The sequence below is a fragment of the Mandrillus leucophaeus genome, unplaced genomic scaffold, assembly GCF_000951045.1.
Source record: "Mandrillus leucophaeus isolate KB7577 unplaced genomic scaffold, Mleu.le_1.0 Scaffold209, whole genome shotgun sequence".
NCBI classification, from domain to species: Eukaryota; Metazoa; Chordata; class Mammalia; order Primates; family Cercopithecidae; genus Mandrillus; species Mandrillus leucophaeus.
This window is the reverse complement of record NW_012102132.1, coordinates 1,082,014-1,104,793: the sequence shown is the minus strand read 5'-3', so window position 1 is coordinate 1,104,793 and position 22,780 is coordinate 1,082,014.

Genomic DNA, 22,780 nt, shown 5'->3' with positions numbered 1-22,780 from the left:
TGTGTATGTATATGTGTGTGTATGTATATGTATATGTATGTGTGTGTGTACATGTGTGTATGTATATGTGTGTGTATGTATATGTATATATGTGTGTGTATGTATATGTGTGTGTATGTATATGTATGTGTGTATATATGTATATGTATGTGTGTGTATGTATATGTATATGTGTGTGTATGTATATGTATGTGTGTGTGTGTATATGTGTGTGTGTGTGTGTGTATGTGTATGTATATGTGTGTGTGTGTGTGTGTGTGTGCCTCTCCACAATCAAGTGGGCTCTGCATACCAGGTCTTTTTAATGATAGGTTTCTTTGAGATTAGCCAAGTGTGAGAAAAGAAGATGTGCTTGCTTAAAAGTTTCCAGAAGAATGGTGCTTGCTATACATGGATGGAAACTGTTGGCCAATAAAATGCACAAATTACAAACAAGCCTTGTGCCAGAAGGGAGTGCTGTGGAGCACAGACTGGTGATTTGAGGTGGGGTGCAGGCACAAATCTGGGTAGGTGCTGGTTTGAGAGGGGTGGCTGGTAGATCGAGAACTGGGAACTGGGTGGGAACCGGAGTGGAGTTGGGACATGCATATGCATTCTGGGGCTCTGCAGATGTTAGGATAAGGACCTGGCCAGATGCCAGGAGATATGTATGATATAAGAGGGGAGCGCAGAAGCCAGGTCTAGACAAGGACAGGAGCTCAAGCAGAAGGATGTTGCAAGAAACAGGGAACAGGCAAGTGGTGAGCTAAGTATAGTTTTGTCTACAAGGGGAGGCAAAGGAAGCACTGAGCCAGGCAGAAAGACCCCCGAGGACTTCACCCTCTCTGGAAGGATTTTTGTCGTTATTGTTAGGGGAAATTTTGTGGTGGTGTTATCCCCATAGCCCACAATGCCTTAATTCTAAAGCCACACCATTCTTTACCTGGCTCCCAGAACATCATCCTCTCTTGGTTTTGCTCATCCCTTTGACCACATCTTCCCAGCCTCCTTGTCTCATTTGCTTTTCGCTTTCTCGACCTCTCAGCCTCACAGTGTCCCCAGGACTCCTGGGCATGTCTTTTTCTCGTCTCCCTCTATTCCCTCCCTAAAAGTGGCCCCATCCAGTCATGTGGTGTTGAATGGTATCTATGCACTCAGAACTCCCTGGTTCCTATCCACAGTGCATGCTTTTCCGGTTGCTACTCAACATTTCCCCTCGACACCAAATAACATCTCAGACTCAGCCAAGTTCCCATCATCTCCTTGCTTGAGCCCATTCCTCCTGGTCTTTGGAATCTCAGTTCTGGCAACTCCATTCTTCCAGTTGCTCAGGTCCAAAACCTGACATTCATCCTTCAGTTTTTCCTCTCGCCCGGTCTTGCAGTAAATCCCATTGGCAATACTTTAAAACATAGATGCAGAACCTGGCCACTTTCCACCCTCTCTAGTCCCACCCCACCCTCTCAAGCCTGGATCACTGAGGCAGCCTCTTGAGTGACTGCCCTAAGAGCTTGTTCTTAACATGGCAGCTAAAGTGCTCCCTTATTATTATTTTTTTTTTCAGAGACAGTGGTCTTACTTACGTTGCACAGGCTGGTCTTGAACCTTGACCTCAAGTGATCCTCCTGCCTCAGCCTCTGGAGAAGCTGTGACTACAAGCACAAGCCACCATGCTGGGCTTAAAATGCTCCTTGTAGAACATGAGTCAGACCGTGTCCATCTACAACTCACTACCTTCCAACGGCCCCCAGCTCATCCCAAGGAAAGCCAATCATCACAGTGGCACACATGACCCTACACAATCTCCCCTTCCCCCATTGCCCCTGTGACTTCATTTCCTACCACCCTCCCCATTGCCCCCCTGGCTTAGTCATGATGGCTTCCTTGCCCTTCCCCCAATAGGCTAGGCACACATCTATCTGAGGGCCTTTGCCCTGGCTCTTTCCTCCTCTTCTTCTTCAGGACTTGACCCCAAAGTCACCTTCTAGTGACACCTTTCCAGACCTATTAAAGGCTGAAACCCTATTACTCTCTCCAACCCTCCCTAGCAACCTTCCCTGATTTGTTGTTATTCATAGCACTTTACAATCTTGCTATATATTTTACTCCCCCACTAGAATGTAGCCTCCATGAAGGCAAGAAATTGGGGCAGTTGGTTCACAACTGAATTTTTAATACCTAGAAGGCCTGGAACAGTGATGTGCCTGATAACAATTTGTTGAGTACATAACATTAATTTTCTTGGATCTTAATCTATGCTGTTAGTGACCAGTATATTCTTTCTTTCCTTCCTTCCTTCCTTCCTTCCTTGCTTCCTTCCTTCCTTCCTTCCTTCCTTCCTTCCTTTCTCCTTCCTTCCTCTCTTCCTCCTCTCCTTCTTTCTCCTCCTTCATCCTCTCTTTCTTTCCTCACATCTCCTCACTCCCTCTTCTCCCTTTCTTTCTTAACTAAATAATGGTTATTCTACCTTCAATTTCTGTAGTGCCTTGTAGTTTGTAACACTCTTTCACATAATCTTAACCTATCTTGGCAATAACTGTGGGAGGCCAACTGACCATCCTCCTACGATTGAGGTATCAGCCTGAGGCAAAGGAAAATGAAGCAGGTGTTTTAGATGGCCCACAGTTGATTCTCTGGGCTCAGGTGCAGGGCTGCTTACCTCCAGTTGTGGTTCATGGTTTCCAGTCCCCTAACAGCCTTTCAGCTCCAGTGACCACATCTCCCTGCTTCTCTGCCCTGGACACGCTCAGTTGAGCACAAGTGCAACTCAGAGGTACAGGGGGAGTTAATGTCCCCAGGGCAACCCTGAAACATGGGGGATGAGAGTTGGTAGATGTTGTGGATTGAATGTTTGTGTCCCTCTGAAATTTATACGTCAAAGCCTAAACTCCAGTGTGATAGTATTTGGAGGTGGGGTCTTTGGGAGATGATTAGATTTAGATGAGGTCATGGGAATGGGGTCCCCATGATAGTATTAGTATGCCTATAAGAAGATGAAGAAATGAGACAGAGTTCTCTCTCTTTCTGCCATGTGAGGACACAACGAGATGGTGGCTGTCTGCAAGCCAGGAAGAGAGCTCTCACCCACCAACAACCGAATTTGTGGCATCTTGATCTTGGACTTCTAGCTCCCAGAACCGTGAGAAATAAACTCCTGTTGTTCAACCCACCCATTTCTTTGGTATTTGTTATGGCAGCCTGACAGACTAATACAGTAAGTAAATACTCAGCCTTCCTGTCCTCAGACAGGACAATTCTAAGGCATGTTGCACTGGGTTTCTGGAAGATTCCCTGGAAAGATTGAGCCCCAGCTGCCCACAGGGATAATGTCCTCATAACACCTCTTTTATCTGCTTCCCTCACTTCCCTGCCCCACTTCCCTGATCCCTTGCTGTGCTTCCTGGGATCACCTCCCAGTCAAACCACCTGCATCTAAGTCCTTTCTGAGACACCTAACCTGATGCAGAAGGAGACACCAGGTTTTTCTGATGATACTGAGAGACCCTTCTGCGACCCTGGACAAGGGCTGCCAGATGTACAAATAAATACAGGACTCCCATTTACATGTGAATTTTAGATAAACAACAGATACATTTTTAGTCTAAGTTCTGTGCCATATTGGTGGCATATTTATACTAAAAAATTGTTGTTTGAGTACTTTTATACTAAAAAGTCATTGTTTATCTGAAATCCAAATTTACCTGGGCATCTTGTATTTTCTCTGGCAACCTAAATCATGGCTGGAAAGAAGAGTAAACTAATTAGGAAACTGGAAATGATTACAAAGTCCTGGATTTTGTGTCATTCTGGACTGGATAAGGTAGATTTGTGAGCCTTTTAACCTTTATCATAGCCAATCTGGGAATGGTTTGCACCCCATCATCCTCTTGGGCACCCTGTACAGCTAACTGCATGTGAGGACAGTCGGGGAGAAACATCACTCAAGGAGGTTAAGGAAATGACCTCAATCCAGGGGTCTGTTCCCTGAGGTGAAAACCCTAGTGGCCTTCAAGGCTGTAGTCATACATTTCCCAGGTGGCCATAGAAGGAGTAGCAGTACAGAGTGCCAACAGCAGAAAATGGAAAGTCTTAATCACATTCCTTTCTTTGGCTGCCATCAGCATGACAACAGTGAAATTGTGTTTCAGGGGCAGGGGTCCTAGCCCACCTGCTACTGGTTACTTCCCCAAAGGGCCTGGGACCCAGGACTGCATGAGTGCTGGATACTAACTCTATGCCTCACCCTACTCTAAGCATTTCACAGAGATTAGCACATTTAATACAGCAACAACTCAATGAGAGAGGTAGAACCTCACTTTACAAATGAAGAAACTGAGGCACATTAAATCACTCAGTTCTGAGATGGGAGATCCAGCATCCAGACCCAAGCAGTGTGACATGGGTGATGTCACTTCTAGTCACTGTAACACACTCCTCAGAACTGTTCCTGGAACCATGAAATAGTGCATATAAAGGACCCAGCCCAAAGTCACTGCCCAGGTGGAGTCTGAAGGTGTCCATTCTTGATATGGTCATTATTTTAATAATGCTCTTATCCCCATATTCTCTTACACCCTGAAAATGACAGTCAGCCCGAGTGATGCTGACTGTAGAGACGCCAGGCTCGTCTGTCTTCCCCAGGGCCCCTGGGCAGCCCAGATAAACTTTTCAATCCCTTGATCCCCTTCACTGAGACTGCAGTCGCCTCCTGCCTCCATCTTGCAGGCCATGAGTTTATCACACAGTCAGAAACAGCTGCCAGGTCCCCTGGAAAACAAGCCTGCAAAAGAAGCCTGTGAAGCACAAGCTCCAGGCAGGAGCAAACCAAACAACAACCTGCACTGCGGTCAGGCAAAAAAGCCCCTCTGTGTTTGTTATCAATGCTGACACCAGGTGCTGGGATGGTTTTGGTTTTGGTTTCTTTTAACAGTGGCTTGGCTGTTTTTATAAGAGCTGAATTCTGATGCTAGACTGGGCAGCTAAAGTAGAATCCACCCAATATTCCCCCTCCTTTTACAACTAGCCATAGGGAAGTCCTGAATTTGGGCTCCAGATCTCCCTGCTTTCAGGGTACTCCCATCTGGCCTCTGCCTTGCCCTCATCTTAAGTCCTAGAGTGTTGCTAACAGGGAAGATAAGGACACCGACAGAGTGGGTGCCTCTGTATACTGTTGGTGCCCCACCCTGTTCCCTCAGCCTGTTCAGGCTGACTCCTAACTGCCAATGTGTGTGTCTCTTTGCCTGATGGCTTTCTAGAAACTGTGGACCACTACACTGCCCGTGTACACGAAAGAATTACATGAATATTGCAAGCTAGTGTATAAACAGCCCAGCTCCATGTATGAGATAACTTGGATAAGTTTGTGCATTCTCCACCAGTGCTACTTGAAGTGTGGTCTCCAGGCCAGTGACAAGCTGTGAAATGTTTATTGCTTGTACATTTCAAGGTACATACACAAATGGAAAGTTGGTATTTAGGAACGTTTATAGCAATTTGACATTGCTGTGACATTTTAATTGTATTTTTACAAAAGTATCCATTTATAAAGGATTGATAACAACAGCAGACAACCTGGTACTTTCCCCAGACAGCTTGAGAAGCACTGGTCTCACTAGTTCCTAGTTTCCCTAGTGGGATTAAACTACAGTTGCCCACCGTGCCAGCTGGCTTGATAATGCACCTTTGACTGGCTGCCTTTCGTTCCCTGTCTCACTTTCCTACCCCGCTACCAGTGTTTCTTGCATTTCTCAAATAAGCTATTTGCATTCACTTCTTTGTATTGGGGTTGGCTTCTGGGGCAACCCAAACTCGGACACCCTCCCTTGTATAAGACTGCCCACGCTGCCATCTGCTGCCTGGGGCATGTCACTGGTGGCTCCTTCATTTTTTTCCCCAAGGAATTAGGTAGCCCATTAAGGATGATAAAGTTATCTGCCCACCTCTGCATTTCTTCCTGCATCCATGGCCTAAGGTCATGAAGTCACTGCCCTTGGTGTTCTTTGCTTTTTCAGAATAACACACTGGCCGCAGCTGACAAAAGACACACTTTCAGACAGTTGGCAGCCAAGAATCATCAATATTCTGCTTAATATTGAATGCCCCCCACTGCATCTCTAAGATGGGCTCTTACGGGGCAATGTGGCTTCAAGATAAAGGTCTGAAGCATGCCTCGGGCAACCGATGGTGGCATTGGTAGCCTTATACAAGAAAGGGTGTCTGACTTTGGGTTGCCCCAGAAGCCAAAGCTGAAACAAAATTTATAGGCTAGAAGGGCCAGTTAGAAAAACCTGTTCTTTTTCGGAAGCCACTTTTGCAAGCACGTGGAATGCTTTTGTTCCGATACAAAGCACCCAGGCTCAGTCTGTTATGCCCTGAATCATTTTCCTGTGGCTCAGCGCCTCCCTTGACGTGAGCGCTATTATCCCTCTGCCTGTTAGACCACGCTCTCTATCTCTGGGCTTGCTCCTTGGTTGTTTACGGATTTCTCAATCTGTCTGCTCAGGCTGAAAGAGACCCCGCCGCCTATAAAAACTCTGTGGTTCTAAATCATTTCTCTCTCTCTTTCACTCAACTCAGCGCCCAAAACTCTCAGAGCCCAGAATTAAAACCATCTTGAAATCCAAATTTGTACTTCTCCATCTAGCAAAGTAATTTTACCTTTGGCATTTTGGGGGTGTTTATGTAGGCACTTTAGACGTACCTGTTGGCCACCAGTCTTCAGTGCTTGCCCTACTCTAGTGGTCTGGAGTAGAATGATTCTCTTGAAGCTTTTTACATATTTTGCGAATAATGTCTGTCCTCCCAACTTGGCCAGGCTGGGGTCAGCAGGCCACTTGCACAAACATGCACACTGGCTCTTAGGAACGTGTTCAATTCTGGAGTAGGGGCTTGCTGGCACTAATGTACATCCATTTAGAAATCCCTCAATGAGAATGTGAGTGAGTCTAGCACCGTTTCAGGGACTGTGGCCAAGGAGTGTAGCTGTTTCTGTCTGGCTGGGGGAAAAATGAACTATGATCAGTAAGAGCTACTGAGAGGCAGAATAGGAGGAGGGGCAGAGGTCAGACTCTGAGGCTGATTGCCTGAGTTCGGATTCTGGCTCTGTGTGACTTTGACAAGTAATCTAACTTCTCTGGGCTTCACATTCTTCAACTATAAAAGGGTGATAATAGGACCCCCTGTCTTAAGGGATTGTCTTGAGGATTTCAAGAGTTAATTTAAATGAAGTTTTCAATGCCTGAAAACGTTAGCTGTACTATTACTATTAATACTATGACTTCTTTGTGATGTTAAATAGAAGTGATAGAGAGAAAATAGGAGTTAAGGTGGACTTTGGTAATCAGAGAAGTCTTCCTGGAGGAGGAGGCTTGACCTAGGCAAGGGAAGTTGGGTAGGATTCTATGAATTGTGGTCAGAGGTCAGACTAACAGACTATTTTCCAAAGATGACAGCCAACAATATCTCTTGAGCCACAGACTTTTCTACAAGGTGACCTTGACCCTCCTCCCATTGAGAGGTGGGGGTCTATGTCCTTTCTTGAATATGGAGTGGGGGGCTTATGACTGCTTCAATCAATAGAATCCAAGGGAAATAATGCTGAGACTGGGCCATAAAATGGCCAAGCAGCTTCCCCCTTATTTGCTAAATCACTTGCATAGGAGGTCCATGAGCTCTGAGCTGCTATGTAAGAAGCCTAATTATTCTGAGGCCACCATGCTGTGAGGAAGCCCAAGCTATGTGGACTTCCTTCTGTAGGTGTCTGCCTGGCAGTCTTTGAGTCCTCCCAACCCAGGAATCAGACATGGGAATAGGAACCCTCAGGTGATTCCAGATTCCACTCCCCAGCTGCAAGTCACCCTTAGGCTTGAGTCTTCCCAGAGGAGGCTTCAAACATCCTAGAGCAGAAACAAACCAACTTTGCCATGCCCTGTCTGAATTTCTGACCTGCAGAATCTCTGAGCATAATAAAATGATTGTTGTTTTAAGCCACTAACTTTTTTAAGGTGATTAGTTACCCACCTGCTTGTTATACGCAGTGAAAAGGCAGTTCTAATGGCAGGGCTGGCATGAGCAAAGTCAGTGAAGAAAGCACAGTGGATAAGGACAGCAAGGAAAGGGGGCAGCAGTGGGGACCATGTCCTGTTCCTTCCCACCCCTACCCAACACCATCTCATCATCCTACAGTAGGTAAACATATGGAAGGTGATGCATGATAGTTCATGAAAACATCTGTACAACTTTTAAAACATCAACTCTGGTTCAATTCATTCTCTGACAGGGTGAAAGTTGCAAAGAATATTGCAATAAATAACATGAAATGCCTATTGATATGGTTTGGATGTGTCCCCACTGAAATCTCAACTTGAATTTTATCTCCCAGAATTCCCACATGTTGTGGGAGGGACCCAGGGGGAGGTAATTGAATCATGGGCACCGGTCTTTCCCATGTTATTCTTGTGATAGTGACTAAGTCTCACGAGATCTAATGGGCTTATCAGGGGTTTCTGCTTTTGCGTCTTCCTCATTTTCTCTGCCACCGCAATGTAAGAAGAGCCTTTTACCTCCCACCATGATTCTGAGGCCTCCCCAGCCATGTGGAACTATAAGTTCAATTAAACCTTTTTTTTTGTTCCCAGTTTTGGGTATGCCTTTATTAGCAGCATGAAAATGGACTAACACAGTACATTGGTACCAATAGAGTGGGGCATTGCTGAAAAGATAGCCGAAAATGTGGAAGCTGGGTAACAGGCAGAGGTTGGAACAGTTTGAAGGGCTCAGAAGAAGACAGGAAAATATGGGAAAGTTTGGAATCTCCTAGAGACTCACTGAATGGCTTTGCCCAATATGTTGATAGTATTATGAACAATAAGGTCCAGGCTAAGGTGGTCTCAGATTGGATGAGGAACTTGCTGGGAACTCAAGCAAAGGTGACTCTTGTTATATTTTAGCAAAGAGACTGGAGACATTTTGCCTTTGCCCTAGAGATCTGTGGAAGTTTGAACTTGAGAGAAATGATTTACAGTATCTGCTGGAAGAAATTTCTAAGAAGCAAAACATTCAAAAGGTGACTTGGGTGCTGTTAAAAGCATTCAATTTAAAAAAGGAAACAGCATAAATGTTCAAAAAATTTGCAGCCTGACTATGCAGTAGAAAAGAAAAACCCATTTTCTGAGGAGCAATTCAAGCTGTTTGCAGAAATTTGCATAAGTAGCAAGAAGCCTAATGTTAATCCCCAAGACCATAGGAAAAATGTCTCCAGGCCATGTCAGAGACCTTCACAGCAGCCCCTCCTATCACAGGCCCAGAGGCCCAGGAGGAAAAAGTGGTTTTATGAGCCAGGTCCAGAGTCCCAATGCTGTGTGCAGCCTAGGGACTTAGTGCCCTGTGTCCCAGTTGCTCCAGCTATGGCTGAAGGGGACCAACATAGAGCTCAGGCTATGACTGCAGAAGATAGTAGCCCCAAGCCTTGACAGCCTCCATGTGGCATTGAGTCTGTGAGTGCACAGAAGTCAAGAACTGAGGTTTGGGAACCTCTGCCTAGATTTCAGAAGATGTATGGAAATACCTGGATGCCCAGACAAAAGTTTGCTGCAGGAGCAGGGTCCTCATGGAGAATGTATGCTAGTGCAGTGCAGAAGGGAAATGTGGGGTTGTGGGGTCAGAGGCCCCACACAGAGTCACTACTGGGGCACTGCCTAGTGGAGTTGTGAGAAGAGGGCCACCATCCTCAAGACCCCAGAATGGTAGATCCACCAACAGCTTGCACTGTGTGCCTGGAAAAGCCACAGACACTCAACACCAGCCCATGAAAGTAGCCAGGAGAGAGGCTTTACCCTGCAAACCACAGTTGGGGAGCTGCCCATGACCATGGGAACCCACCTCTTGCATCAACATGACCTGGATAGGAGACTGGAGTCAAAGCAAATCACTTTGGAGTTTTAAAATTTGACTGCCCCACTGGATTTCAGACTTGCATGGGCCCTGTAACCCCTTTATTTTGGTCAATTTCTCCCATTTAGAATGACTGTATTTACCCAATACCTGTACCCTCATTGTATCTAAGAAGTAACTAGCTTGCTTTTGATTTTACAGCCTCATAGGTGGAAGGGACTTGCCTTGTCTCAGATGAGACTTGGTACTGGACTATTGGGTTAGTGCTGACATGAGTTAAGATGTTGGAAGACTGTTGGGAAGACATGATTGGTTTGGAAACATGAGGACATGAGATTTGGAGGGGCCAGGGGTGGAATGATATGGTTTGGCTGTGGCCCCACCAAAATCGCAACTTGAATTGTATTTCTCAGAATTCCCACATGTTATGGGAGGGACCCAAGGGGAAGTAATTGAATCATGGGGGCTGGTCTTTCCCATGCTATTCTGGTGATAGTGACTAAGTCTCATGAAATCCAATGGGTTTATCAGGGGTTTCTGCTTTCGCTTCTTCCTCATTTTTTCTTGCTGCCACCATGTAAGAAGAGCCTTTCACCTCCCGCCATAATTCTGAGGCTTCCCCAGCTACGTGGAACTGTAAGGCCAATTAAACCCTTTATTTTGTTCCCAGTTTCAGGTATGCCTTTATTAGCAGTGTGAAAATGAACTAATACACATATGAAGTAAACTAAAAGACCTTGAGGACTGACACTTAAGGTAACCTGTCTCTCGTGGGGAGTCAATAGTTTGTCTTGGGTCAAAGTGTAGAAGTCAATCTTCTTGGGTTCAAAGTCTGCCCCTATCACTAATACCTGTGTGACTATGGACAGATTACTTAACCTCTCTGAGCCATTTTGTCACACTGTGTATTGGGGATGGGTCAACAGAGGGTCTTACGGCAGTCCCCTTGATCTGACCGTACTCTGAGGCCATGTTTTACTGGCAGCCTGGAGGCCATTTATTACTTTGATAGTATTTTGCGAGGAAAGATCAGGGATTAAAAAAAGTTTTATATTTAAGCCCAGCAAGTCCTGGCTCCTTTACATTTTATCTAAATTCTGCATATAAACTGAATAGTTCTTTCCTTAGCTCTTCTTTACTCTCCTGCACTTTATTGCTATTCATCTGTTGTTTAAATTGCTAGTGACTGGTGGTAGAGATTTTAGATAGAGTGGTGATATGGTTTGGCTGTGTCTCCACCCAAGTCTCATCTTGATTTGTGGCTCCCATAATCTCCATGTGTTGTGGGAGAAACCTGGTGGGAGATAATTGAATCATGGGGACGATTTCCCCCATACTGTTCTCGTAGTAGTGAGTAAGTCTCATGAGATCTGATGGTTTTATAAGGGGTTTCCCTTTTTGCTTGGCTCCCATTTTCTCTCTTGTCTCCCGCCATGTAAGATGTACATTTTGCCTTCCACCATGACCGTGAGGCCTCCCTAGCCACGTGGAACTGTGAGTCCATTAAACCTCTTTTTCTTTATAAATTATCTGGTCTCACCTATGTCTTTATCAGCAGCATGAAAACGGACGAATAAAAGTGGAAAGGAGAATGGAATTGCAGCAAAAGGGAGTAACCACGCTGAGTTGGGACCTATTAAATCAATAGGTATGAAATTGTGGTACACAGGCTATCAGCTTTAGCATCATCTTTGGTACTTGTTAAAAATTCATATTCCCAGGCCTCTGGTCAGACCCATTGAGTCAGAAGGAGCTATGAGGGAGGAATCTGCATTTTATGGACATGCATAGGTCAACTAAATGTAAAGACATTGCCTTATATCAGGCTTTGTAGGTACCCACTTTCTTCCACTTGTGCCCAGACTTTAGTCCTAGGATTGGTCTCTCTACTTCATTTTTTGTCCCCTGTATGGCTCTAAGTCTGGACAGCAAACAGATGGCTCACTCAAATAAAGTATGCCTTTATAAAGAGGTGCCAACCTAGGAGAGTGCGGTACCCCAGGCTAAGTAACAGTGGGGAGTTTTCACCACCAGGAGGAAGGGGAGCTACAAGTTATCTGAGCTTGGAGAACCTCAGCACCATTTGGCCTATTTCCTGAAGAGTTCCTTTAATGTCCCTGGGTTGTTTAGTGGAAAGGTCCTATGCAGGGGCTCTTAGGCTATGGAGTGGGATCTTCGTGCAGTGGGGCCAGGTGCAGGGATGAAGGATCCGGATCTTTAACAGGTGGCCCCAGGGGACTATGTGGAGAAACACTGGCCCAAATTGTCCTCAGTCTCTCTTGTTGCTGCCTTTTCAGGATTTTTCTGTCTTTTGGCAGCTCTGAGGCCCTCCTATCTAGGCAGGAAGGGGAGCCAATAAATAAATTCACACTATGGTGCTAGAGAGTGATAACAGTTAATCCCTTCCAAGGACAATTGCTCTTGGAGAAAAAGGATGGCTCATAGAAAAAAAGAACGGTTTAACTAGAGAAAAAAGGTGTCTCCTGGAAGAATACCACACTTTGGCACTGGAGTAGGAGCAATTTATAGGCAGCCACATCTTAAACTTTTCAAATCAGCCCCTCTTCTGTTCTGTGAATCTGATGTTAACCATGTTCCCTAAGAGGCTTTCCAATGCGTCCTACTCATGGAAGCTCCATGAGGGAAGGGATATCTTGGTCTCTTTTGTTCACTGATAAATTCCTGTAACCTGCCACATAGCGGTGCTCTGTTATGTGTTTGCTGAATGAGTGAAGGAAGGAAGGAATAGATGAAACATCTCTTCAGGAACCTGGCTCCTGTCTCAAATGAGACACACTTAGTGCCTCCCCTCTCCTTGTGGCCTGCCTCGGATTGAGCTGAAAAATGATTTTCATACACATTGCCCTCATCATAACATCATCCCTCAGAGCGAAGCTCTCTGACCACCCTGAAGACCTGTATTTAATGTGATGAAAGGTGATTTAATGGAGTTGAGGAGAGTGAAGCATAAAGTGGATAGCCATTTCGGAAAAGCAAAGCAGTCTGTCCCTCCAAGAGGAAAGGGAAAAGAAAAGAAAAAAAGAGGAAAAAATTCAACACCCTCCCCCAGAAGAGAGTGGAATAAGAAGATGTTTGGGTCAGCTCCATAGGAAGGCAAAAATGAAAGCCAGATAAGCCCAGAAGCCTCCCCTCCCCGGCAGCAGATAACTAACTTACCATTTATTTACCTTGGAGCTGATTATGTACTGGGTTGAGGCAGGCAGGGAGATTTTATTGACATTTGGTCTCCCTTCACACATTTTTGCAACAGCCAGACATCAGGGACTGAGCTGCAGGATATTAAAGGATTTGGAAAAGTTATCAAGGAATGGGACATATTTATCAAAGCCACAGTGATATTAGAAAGCTGGGCTGTTGCTACACCTGGGTCTGTTACTTGATTAAAAAAATAATAATGATTCATCCTCTGGCTGGCTTTTGCACCTGGGTGAATGCTGAGCGGTTCTGTAGGACTACCCTTGGCCAGGGATTTGTACATAAAGACCCTCTTTGGGTCTGGCAAAAATTGTAGGTGATAGATCACACTAGTGGCTGGGGGGTGTGTGCCTGCACCCATGCATGTTCACGTGTGATAAAGTCTTGTGTTTGTCAGGAAGCTTCTACTGGTGTGTTACCCGACCTCCCTGGGCCAGGCCAGTTTACATGATGGTCTTCAAATATGCCTGTGTATTCAGAGCATCTTTTATTTCTAAAAAATAACTAGTAAGAGTTGGTTGAGTGATGGAAGGATTGATGCACAAGGGGCTTCATGAGGGGTCCCTAACCTGCCTCAACCACTGCATTTCTGGTGAATAGCAATTATGTAATACAAGGAATCTCCATCTTTTAACACCAGCAAGTAAGAATATTTCACAAGTCACCAAGTCACCTCTATTTAGCTCTCCCCCCAATTTTTCCACATGAATTATTCAGTGTGTGACCGTTTCAATATGTCTGTCTTTGAAAAAAGTGCTGGATGAACTTAAAGCAGCAAGAGGAAGTGCCTGCTTTGCAAAAACGATACCCACCTGCATATTTATCTTAAAAGGAAAGCCTTTAATGCATTCACTCAGGTGAAAATATGGATAGCAAGGACTGACCAATGGCCATGAGGATCCATGGGGTTAATCCTGGTTTTGCCATCTGATTCCAATCCATCAGGCCTGGCTATAAATCGCTTGTATGTCTGGGTGATAAAAAGCAAATACAAATTTTCAAAAAGTTTAACCTTGCATGGTATATAAAGAGAATACATAATATTCTCAAGCATAAATATGTCTCAAGACAAACTCATTGCATATACCCAGAATACATAATGGAGCTTACCGAGACATATTTTTCCCCTAGCAAGAAAAAGCCAGAAATTCTGCAGTAAACTGTGTAGTTTCTGCAACTCAGAATGGGACCTGTGCCTCTAACTCTTGATATCCTTCTAAAATGGCATGAAGTCCAGATGAGGGAGAGGATGAAATCTGGCTGAAACTGGAGGATGGGAGACCTGGGACTCCAGCTGGCTTCTCTGGGAGCTTGGTTAAAATCATTTCACGTGATTGACTTCCAATTTCTGCATCTGGAAATAGAGGAGGCTGATCCAGAAACTGACGGTTTCAAAGGCAGTGCTTCTCAAAATCTACTGGGCAGGCAAATCCCTGGGGAATCTTGACAAAATGGAGATTCTGATTGGGTAGGTCTGGGGCGGGGCTTGGAATATGGAATTCTCCTTTTTTTTCTTTTCTTTTTTCTCCTTCTTTCTTTTTTCTCCTTTCTTTTTTCTCTTTCTTACTCTCTTTCTTTCCTTCTTTCTTTCCTTCTTTTCTCTTCCTTCCTTCCTTCCTTCTTTCTTTCTTTCTTTCGACAGAGTCTTGCTCTGTCACCCAGGCTGGAGTGCAGTGGCACCATCTCAGCTCGGCTCGCTGCGACCTCCGTCTTCTGGGCTCAAGCGATTCTTCTGCCTCAGCTTCCCTAGTAGCTGGGATTACAGGTGCACTCCACCATGCCCAGCTAATTTTTGTATTTTTAGTAGAGATGAGGTTTTGCCATGTTGGCCAGGCTGGCCTTGAACTCCCGTCCTCAGGTGATCCGCCTGCCTGGGCCTCCCAAGGTGCTGAGATTACAGGTGTGAGTGGAATTCTCCATTTCTAATATGCTGCCTGGTGATGCCAATGCTGCTAGTCTGATCTGAGAACCACACTTTGGGTATCATGGTTCTAGCGTTCTCCCCAGATCAGATGGACTCAGGCAGTGACTCTCACCCTTGGCTGCACATTGCAATTGCCTGGGAATCTTTAAAAAAATGTCATTGCCCAGACCACATCTCAGGCTGATTAAATCAGAATAATCTTTGGGGATGTGACCCAGGCAACAATATGTTTTAAAGCTCCCCAGGTGATTCCAAGGTGCAGCCAAGGTTGAGTAGAACTGGTTGAAGGTACCACATGGCTGCACAGACTTTGATGGAGCCAGCTGTCTTGAGGTTTGTGGTATTGTCACCCATACTTGTGATAATCCAACAAATGGAGCAGATACTATTTACTGACATGGTAGTCTACACCATGCAATGGTGTCACAGAATCATGGCCTCTTCCCTGAACAGGTGAGGATGCTGAGCCTGTTTGTCCAGGAGACCAAGGCTGATGGGTTCCATGAACTTCTACAGGTAATGGGATGACAAAGTGAAACTTTTTTTTTTTTTTTTTTTTTTTGTGTAATGCTTCTTACCAAAGGCCAGATTAGTGGTTGCCAATGCAGATGTGTACATGGGCTGGGTGGGCAGCAGAAATCATAAATCAGAGCTAGATGTTTGCATATTTAAATAAACAAGTGTATCCTCTGAGAATTATGCTCTTTCACATTTCCTAAAACTCATGGCTGTCTTTTCCTTTATTTTCCTGTTTTTGATAGAGACATGAGTACAAGAGAAATGTATATCTACTCTAAGAAATATAGTAGGGCAAGTGCCGGGGTGGAGCCAGGTTTATGTGGGACCTGAGGTTTGTACAAATTGGGGGACCCTCTTTAAAAACTGCACAATACTTTTAATTTTGGAAATTTAAAAAATTGTATAACTGTGAAAAGATATTGCTATCTATGCCTGAGGATGTGGAACAGGGTCCTTATAGTGAGGGGATCTGAGGTTTAAACTTTGTTAGCTTCATGGGAAATCCACCTCTGGTACAAGTGGGAGGTGAAAGACAACACAGGTGGAATTTTAACACACAGTACTGTACTGTGTACCTTAGACCAAAAATTTACAGTAAAAACAAAAGCACGCTGATAAAATGGCCGAGAATGTTTAATACAAATAATTCCACGGAACAGATGAGGCCTTTAATGATGTTGAACTGTGACAGCAGCCATGATTAAGACACAGGTGTACTAGACCCTTGATACTCAAAGTGTGGTCCATGGAGCAGCAGGAGCAATAGCATCACCTGGGAGCTAGTTAGATGTGTACAATCTCAGGCCCCAGCCCAGACCTACACAATTGGAACCTGTGCCCCCTATCTGACAGGTGTGCACATTAGATGTCGAGGGAATATGGATGATGACTTCGAGAACATAAGAGAAGAAAAGAAGGAAGGTAGCTATGAGTCAGTTTGTTTATTAGTTCATTTGTTTGTTCACTCATTCATTCCTTTATGCTTTCAATCAATATATATTCTCAGAGTGCTTCCTTTATGCCAGGAACTGTGATATGCTAGTTACATGGGATTAGGAAAGAGACTCGCAGCACTCTTTTATCAGTTGGCTTTTCCAATCCCCACATTTTTCTTTCCCTATTTCCCCCAACCCCAGAAGGTACATCTTCACACATGCAGCATGATGGCTAGTGCATGACATTTGGTCCAAACAGAAACTGACTTGTTGGACTGCAAACAGCTAGATGGCTGTGTGTGCTGAATGCCTTAAAGAGCCTGGCACAGTATGTGGGGCTGAGGTGGTGTTGAGTGGACCTCCCTCGAAGTTCATTAAAACTAGACAACGGGAGCGACCTTTTGAGATGGGTTTTTGAGAGTCAAAGGGAATGACTGCCTTACAATGTCAGCCCTAGGTTTCTACCCTGGCTTTCAGCTTCTAGGTAACTCCCCACTACCTAATTCTTTTGCCTTGAAATGCAGGGGAATGAGGGTTAAGGGTTTGGGCTCTGGCACCTGATTGCTTGAGGCTTAGGATTGCGGTTCCACCATCCACTGGATTTGGGACTGTGGGGGAAGTTAGGGCAATTCTCCATCCTCTTTGCTATAACATGCATGTGGTAATAGTACTTAGTGGTGATGTGAGTCGCAGCGAGGTCATGCACAGAACACAGAGAAAGTGAGCCCCATGGTAAACGTGAGCTCCTGTTAGGGCCATATCAGTCATTTGCAAGTTAGTATGAGTCAGATCTTACAGCAAAGCTTTGATCAGGGTGAGGGGAGAAGGGTGAAGCTATAGGGGAAGGGTCCTGAGATAGATGAAAGGGCCAACTCCCTACCACCAGCATAGTTTAGAGAGGAGCCGGTGCAGAAAGCAGGGTGTGAGGTGCCCCTTGCAAATGTGAGGAAGAAATAGCAATGTGCAGAATTTCAAGGGCTAAAAGCTGTGCTGGTTACCTTCTGGCGAAGGCCAGCTTCTGACGCCTTTGTTCCTAGCTGGCTCTGTGTTTATGCAACAAGACATCAAACTTGTGTCCTCTCATTAACCCTTTGTTTCTTCTTTGTTCCTGATTTAGAACCCCCACACTCTGATTATTTTTAGAGCCGTGAGAAGTCAGAAGTCACCTCTGTTTACAGAGGACCGCTGCCTTCAAAGGCATAAGGGGAGTGCTAACAGCTCTCTCCTCATCCCCTGCCCCGCCCTTTGCAATACATTCTGGGGCGCTTTGCTCAACGGAAGAAAAATCACAAAGGAAAGCAATCTTTTCTTTCTCTTAGATGTTTACTTTCTGCATTTCTCCTGATCTGAGTGGGTTTAAAAAACGTACACACACACTTTTATGCTTCCCCTGCAAAGTGGGGAGGAATCAGGTGGACTCCGACATGAGTCAGTGTTTGTGAAGCCTTTGCATTCTACCCTTCCCTCACCACCTTCTAGTTTTCTTTCTGCCTTCTCCCCAGCACACCAAATTGGTAGCCTCCAAACCAAGGCCAAAGGGCCTTGAGCAGCCCTCTGTATTAGGGGTACCCTTCAGTGGACAATTCCAACCAGATCCTAAGCCCCCCAGTTTGAAAAGCCATGGCCATAGTATTTCCTCATTTCCGTGCCTAGAAATTTCTGCTTTAGTACTGTAGAATGAAGGAGCTTAGAAATTCTGTAATCTAACTGTCCCATTCCCCCAACGAGGATTCCAAGGCCCAGAGAGTGGAGAGGCTTTTCCTAGGATACAAAGCATGACAGTGTCACTGTGGCTCCTGATCCCCACGGGGCTCTTCCCCATGGGGCCTTTCCCATAGAACATAAGGTTTGTAAGTATTAACCCTATTTATGCAAATTATGTTGGAGACCTTTTCCCAACGTATTTTTGTTCTTTCCCATTGTTTATAGATTCTTCTGCCATGGTTTCAAAATTATGTAGTTATGCTTATATTCAATGATTAGTCTATTTATCTTTCCTATGCAAAGGTTTTGGATTTGCATCTCTTTCCCACGCAGTGGTCTTCCACATGGTTTTAATGTTGCCTCTGAAGGGTAGTAGAATATGCCACTCAAAGTGACATATTTGAGTTATCCTGAGGGATCCCCCAGGTGTTACTAAATAAAGCTGCTTTGAGCACACAGGGAGCCAGGACAAGTAACAGGACTGATCAGGGTGTGTGAATGAATACTACTTAGAACATAGGGGCAAGTGTCTGTTCTGGTGTATGGTCAGTTACCCTAGACACCAGTGTCCAGGCTCCCCTGCCATTTTATGTTCAAAGAAGTATGCTCTGCTGAAATTGTGGCCATGCTGGGTACACATCTGCATGGTTCGATGTGACCAGAAGATTCTGTCACTTCTTTTTATTGTGATGTGTTTACACTGCACCAGGGTAGGGTCCCAGAAATAATAGTCCTACAGCTCTGAGACCATCTATGTGAAAAGACACACACACACCCACAGACACACACACAAACACACACACACACACTCTCTCTCTCTCTCACACACGCGTGCCTTTGAGTACACAATGCTCCTGTTCACATCCACACATACCAGCACAGAGCTCACATGGATGATGAAATCGCAACTGCCACACCACTGGATATCCTTTTCCCACCTATCCACATGCATATAATTTGTGCAGGGAAATCTGTCTCCTCTAGATTTGGGGATCAATGCCACAAAATGTCAGTCTCTGAAAGGGAATGTGATTAAAAACCTGCCTGGTATGCATGGCGTTAGCTATCTGTAGAATATTCTGTGAGCTGACCAATGTCATAGGCACCATTGCAAGTGCTTTCCACATTGGGACTCCTTTAAGCAGAGCTGTTTTCTGCCATAGTAGCTTTGTGATCTTTGGGAAGAAACTTAAATCTCTGTACCTCAGTTTTCTCATTTGTAAAATGCAATAATCATATCCACCTCTTGATATTGTATATGTATGGTGGAGGATTCACGTAGAATAATAAGACAATGTGAAGACACTCAAATTACATCTGGCCAAAGGAAGGACAACAGCAAATATTAGTTCTTTCTTGTCTTTCTGATGAGTTAAGAATGCTTACAAGTATGTTGCTAGGATAATATGGTGAATTCCCCACCTTACTGTCTCAATAATTAGCTATGTGACTTTGGGCATGTCACTTTATCTGTGCCTTAGTTTCATTCACTCAGGCAGGTAGGCACTAAATATTTATGGAGTGTCTACTAAGGGCCAGTCATTGTTTTAGGTGCTGAGGAAACAGCAATGAACAAAACAGACACAATTTTGGCCCTTATGGAGTATATAAACGAATCTGATGAATTATAAAACAACCAAATATGTCTTTCAACAGAAAATAGGCAGTCTTCATAGAGTCTAAAATGTTAGAATGTGTCAGTCTTAATGTATCTAAAAAGGTGCTGAAGTCTGTTCAATTCTCTGTGCTATGATTCATGTTTCCAAGGTATATCTGTTAGGAATCTTTTGATTTTAAATATCAGAAGACTCAACTGAAACCAACTTAAACCACAAGAGAATTGGTTCACATAACTGAAAAAAAGTTGAGCAGAAATGTTGGCTTCAGGCATAGTTTGACCCAGCAGCACAAAAATTGTGCTACCAAAATCCTGGTTTCTCTTCATCTGTTTTCTCTGCATTATTCCATTTTGACTACAATTATACATGGTGGCCCCCACTTGCCCCAGGTCCCTCATTACGATAACCAAATGCTACCCAGCACCAGATCTTAAATGACGTTCACATCTCACTACCCAGGGATTTTCTCAGAAGTCCCACCAAATTGCTTCTCACAATTGACCCCAACCCTGAGTGTGGAGGGGAAGTCTACCTCCACAAACCATACTGGAAAATGGGGAAGCGATCCCCCAAGGGAAAAATCAGGATCCTTTTGCTTGCAAGGATTGAGAAAAGCTGGAGAGACAACCCAAGCTGGTGTATTAGTGCATTCTCACACTGCTATAAAGAAATACTGAGACTGGGTAATTTATAAAGAAAAGGCATTTAATGGGCTCATGATTCCACAGGATGTGCAGGATGCATGCGTGGGGAAGCCTCAGGAAACTTACAATCATGGCAGAAGGCGAATGGGAAGAAGGCACATCTACATGGCAGGAGCAGGAGGAAGAGAGTGAAGGGGGAAGTGCTACACACTTTCAAACAACAAGATCTTGTGAGAACTCACTCACTATCACACTGACATGAGAACTTCAAGGGGGAAATCCACCCACCTGATCCAATCAGTCAACTCCCACCAGTTTCCTCCTCCAACATTAGCGAATACAATTCAGCGTGAGATTTGGGTGGGGACACAGAGCCAAACTATGTTGGCTGGATTGTCCCACAGGAAGCCTAAGAACATGCCCAGGGCACAAACAAAGCAGGAGAAACAAAGATGATTTTTAAAAGAAGCAATTTTATTTTTAATATATATATATATTAAAAAGCATTGACGTTATCATAATGTGAAAACTTGGAACATTGTTTTCATTGTAATTGTTTCATAGTTGAGCACTATTTTTACTGTGAATAGCACATGGGATTGTGTACAGCACACTATAATCTTTTCAGTGCTTGAAGGTCCCTAAAATCTTAATACAACCCTCTGGGCAATCAATAAAGTACACCTCCTCCAGCTGCAGCCATGACCTCCAGCATAGTGTTCTGTGTTCCTTGAGGGCAGAATCACTGGAAAGCGGTAGGAATGAGTAAAGTGGTCTTTGGTTTTATCTATCTGCAGGTTCTTGTGAGTTTGGTTAATGTGGATCAGTCCTGCCTAAGCTGATGATCCCTGAGAGAGCTAAAAGTGTTGATTTCTGAGTCAGCCACGATGAGGCCCAGACCTCCACCAAGGGGATCACAGGCAGACACAGACCCTGAGAGAGCTGTCCCTCCCTCTCTCCTCAGCACTCTTTGTGGCCACAGGACTCCTACTTAACTCAGTCAAAATGAGGCTCAATAGAAGAAAGTCTAGAAGGAAATACAACCAGTCATTAGCAATGGTTATCTTTGAGTGCAGAGATACAGTGATTTTTATTCATTTATTCTGCAAATATCTATTGACAGCCTACATTGTACCAGAAACTTTTCTAGACACTGTGAGTATAGCAGAGTACAAAGCAGAAATAAACCACCTGCCTTCATAGAGCTCACATTCGAGTGAAAGATGACAGATAATAAACCAAATAAATAAGCAAAATCTATAGTATGACAGAGATAAGACTAGGAAGAAAAAGAGATCTGGGGAAATGAATGGGGAATTGGAAGAGGAGTGAGATTGCAAATTTAATTAAGTGTCCAGCGAAGACCTCACCAGGAAGGTGGCATTTGAATAAAGGCATGAAAAACACTCAGGAGCGGGCTATATGGCTGTTTAAGGGAAGAGTGCTCCAGTCAGGGGAGAGGACCAGTGCAAAGGCCTTGAGGCAGGCTATGCCAAGCATGGTCCAGAAGCAGCAAAGAGGTCAGTGCAGCTGGGACAAACCTTTGGTGGGAGTGGGAGAGTAATAGATGAAGCCAGAGGTGAGGAAGAGTGGGGCAGACTGTGAGACTGCACAGAACCTTGTAAGGACTTCAGCTTTTGCACTGAGGAGGGGGGTATTGGAGAGTTATGGGCAAGGAGTGCCTCTATATGGTTTAGGGTTTAAAGAATCCCTCTGGCCGCTCTGTTGAGGATGGACTATGTATGAGCAAGGGAGGAACAGGAAGACTGATGGGGCCACTGTAAAAGCAGATACAATGACAGTTTGACTAGGGTGGCAGTGGTGGAGGCTGCAAGAAGGAGTCATATTCTAGATAGATTTCCTTCTTTATTCATGTTTCACTACTTTCTCCAGTTTCCCCAATGAAAGTGTAGGAAAGAAGACAAATCAAAGCTACATGCATTAATTAATTGGGGTGCACAGTGAGTTGCTGATATGGTTTGGCTCTACGTCCCCAAACAAATCTCATGTTGAATTGTAATTCCTAATGTTGGAGGTGGGGCCTGGTGGGAGGTGATTGAATCATGGGGGTTGTTTCTAATGGTTTAGCACCATCCACCTAGTGCTGTCTTGAGACAGAGTGCTCATGAGATCTGGTTGTTTTAAAGTGTAGCATTTCCCCCTTCACTTGCTGTCTCCTGCTCCACCATGTGAAGATGTACCTGCTTCCCCTTTTTCCCCTTTGCCTTCTGCCATGATTGTAAGTTTCCTGAGGCCTCCCCAGCCATGCTTCCTGTACAGCCTGCAGAGCTGTGAGTCAATTAATCCTCTTTTCTTCATAAATTACCCAGTCTCCGGTAGTTCTTTTTT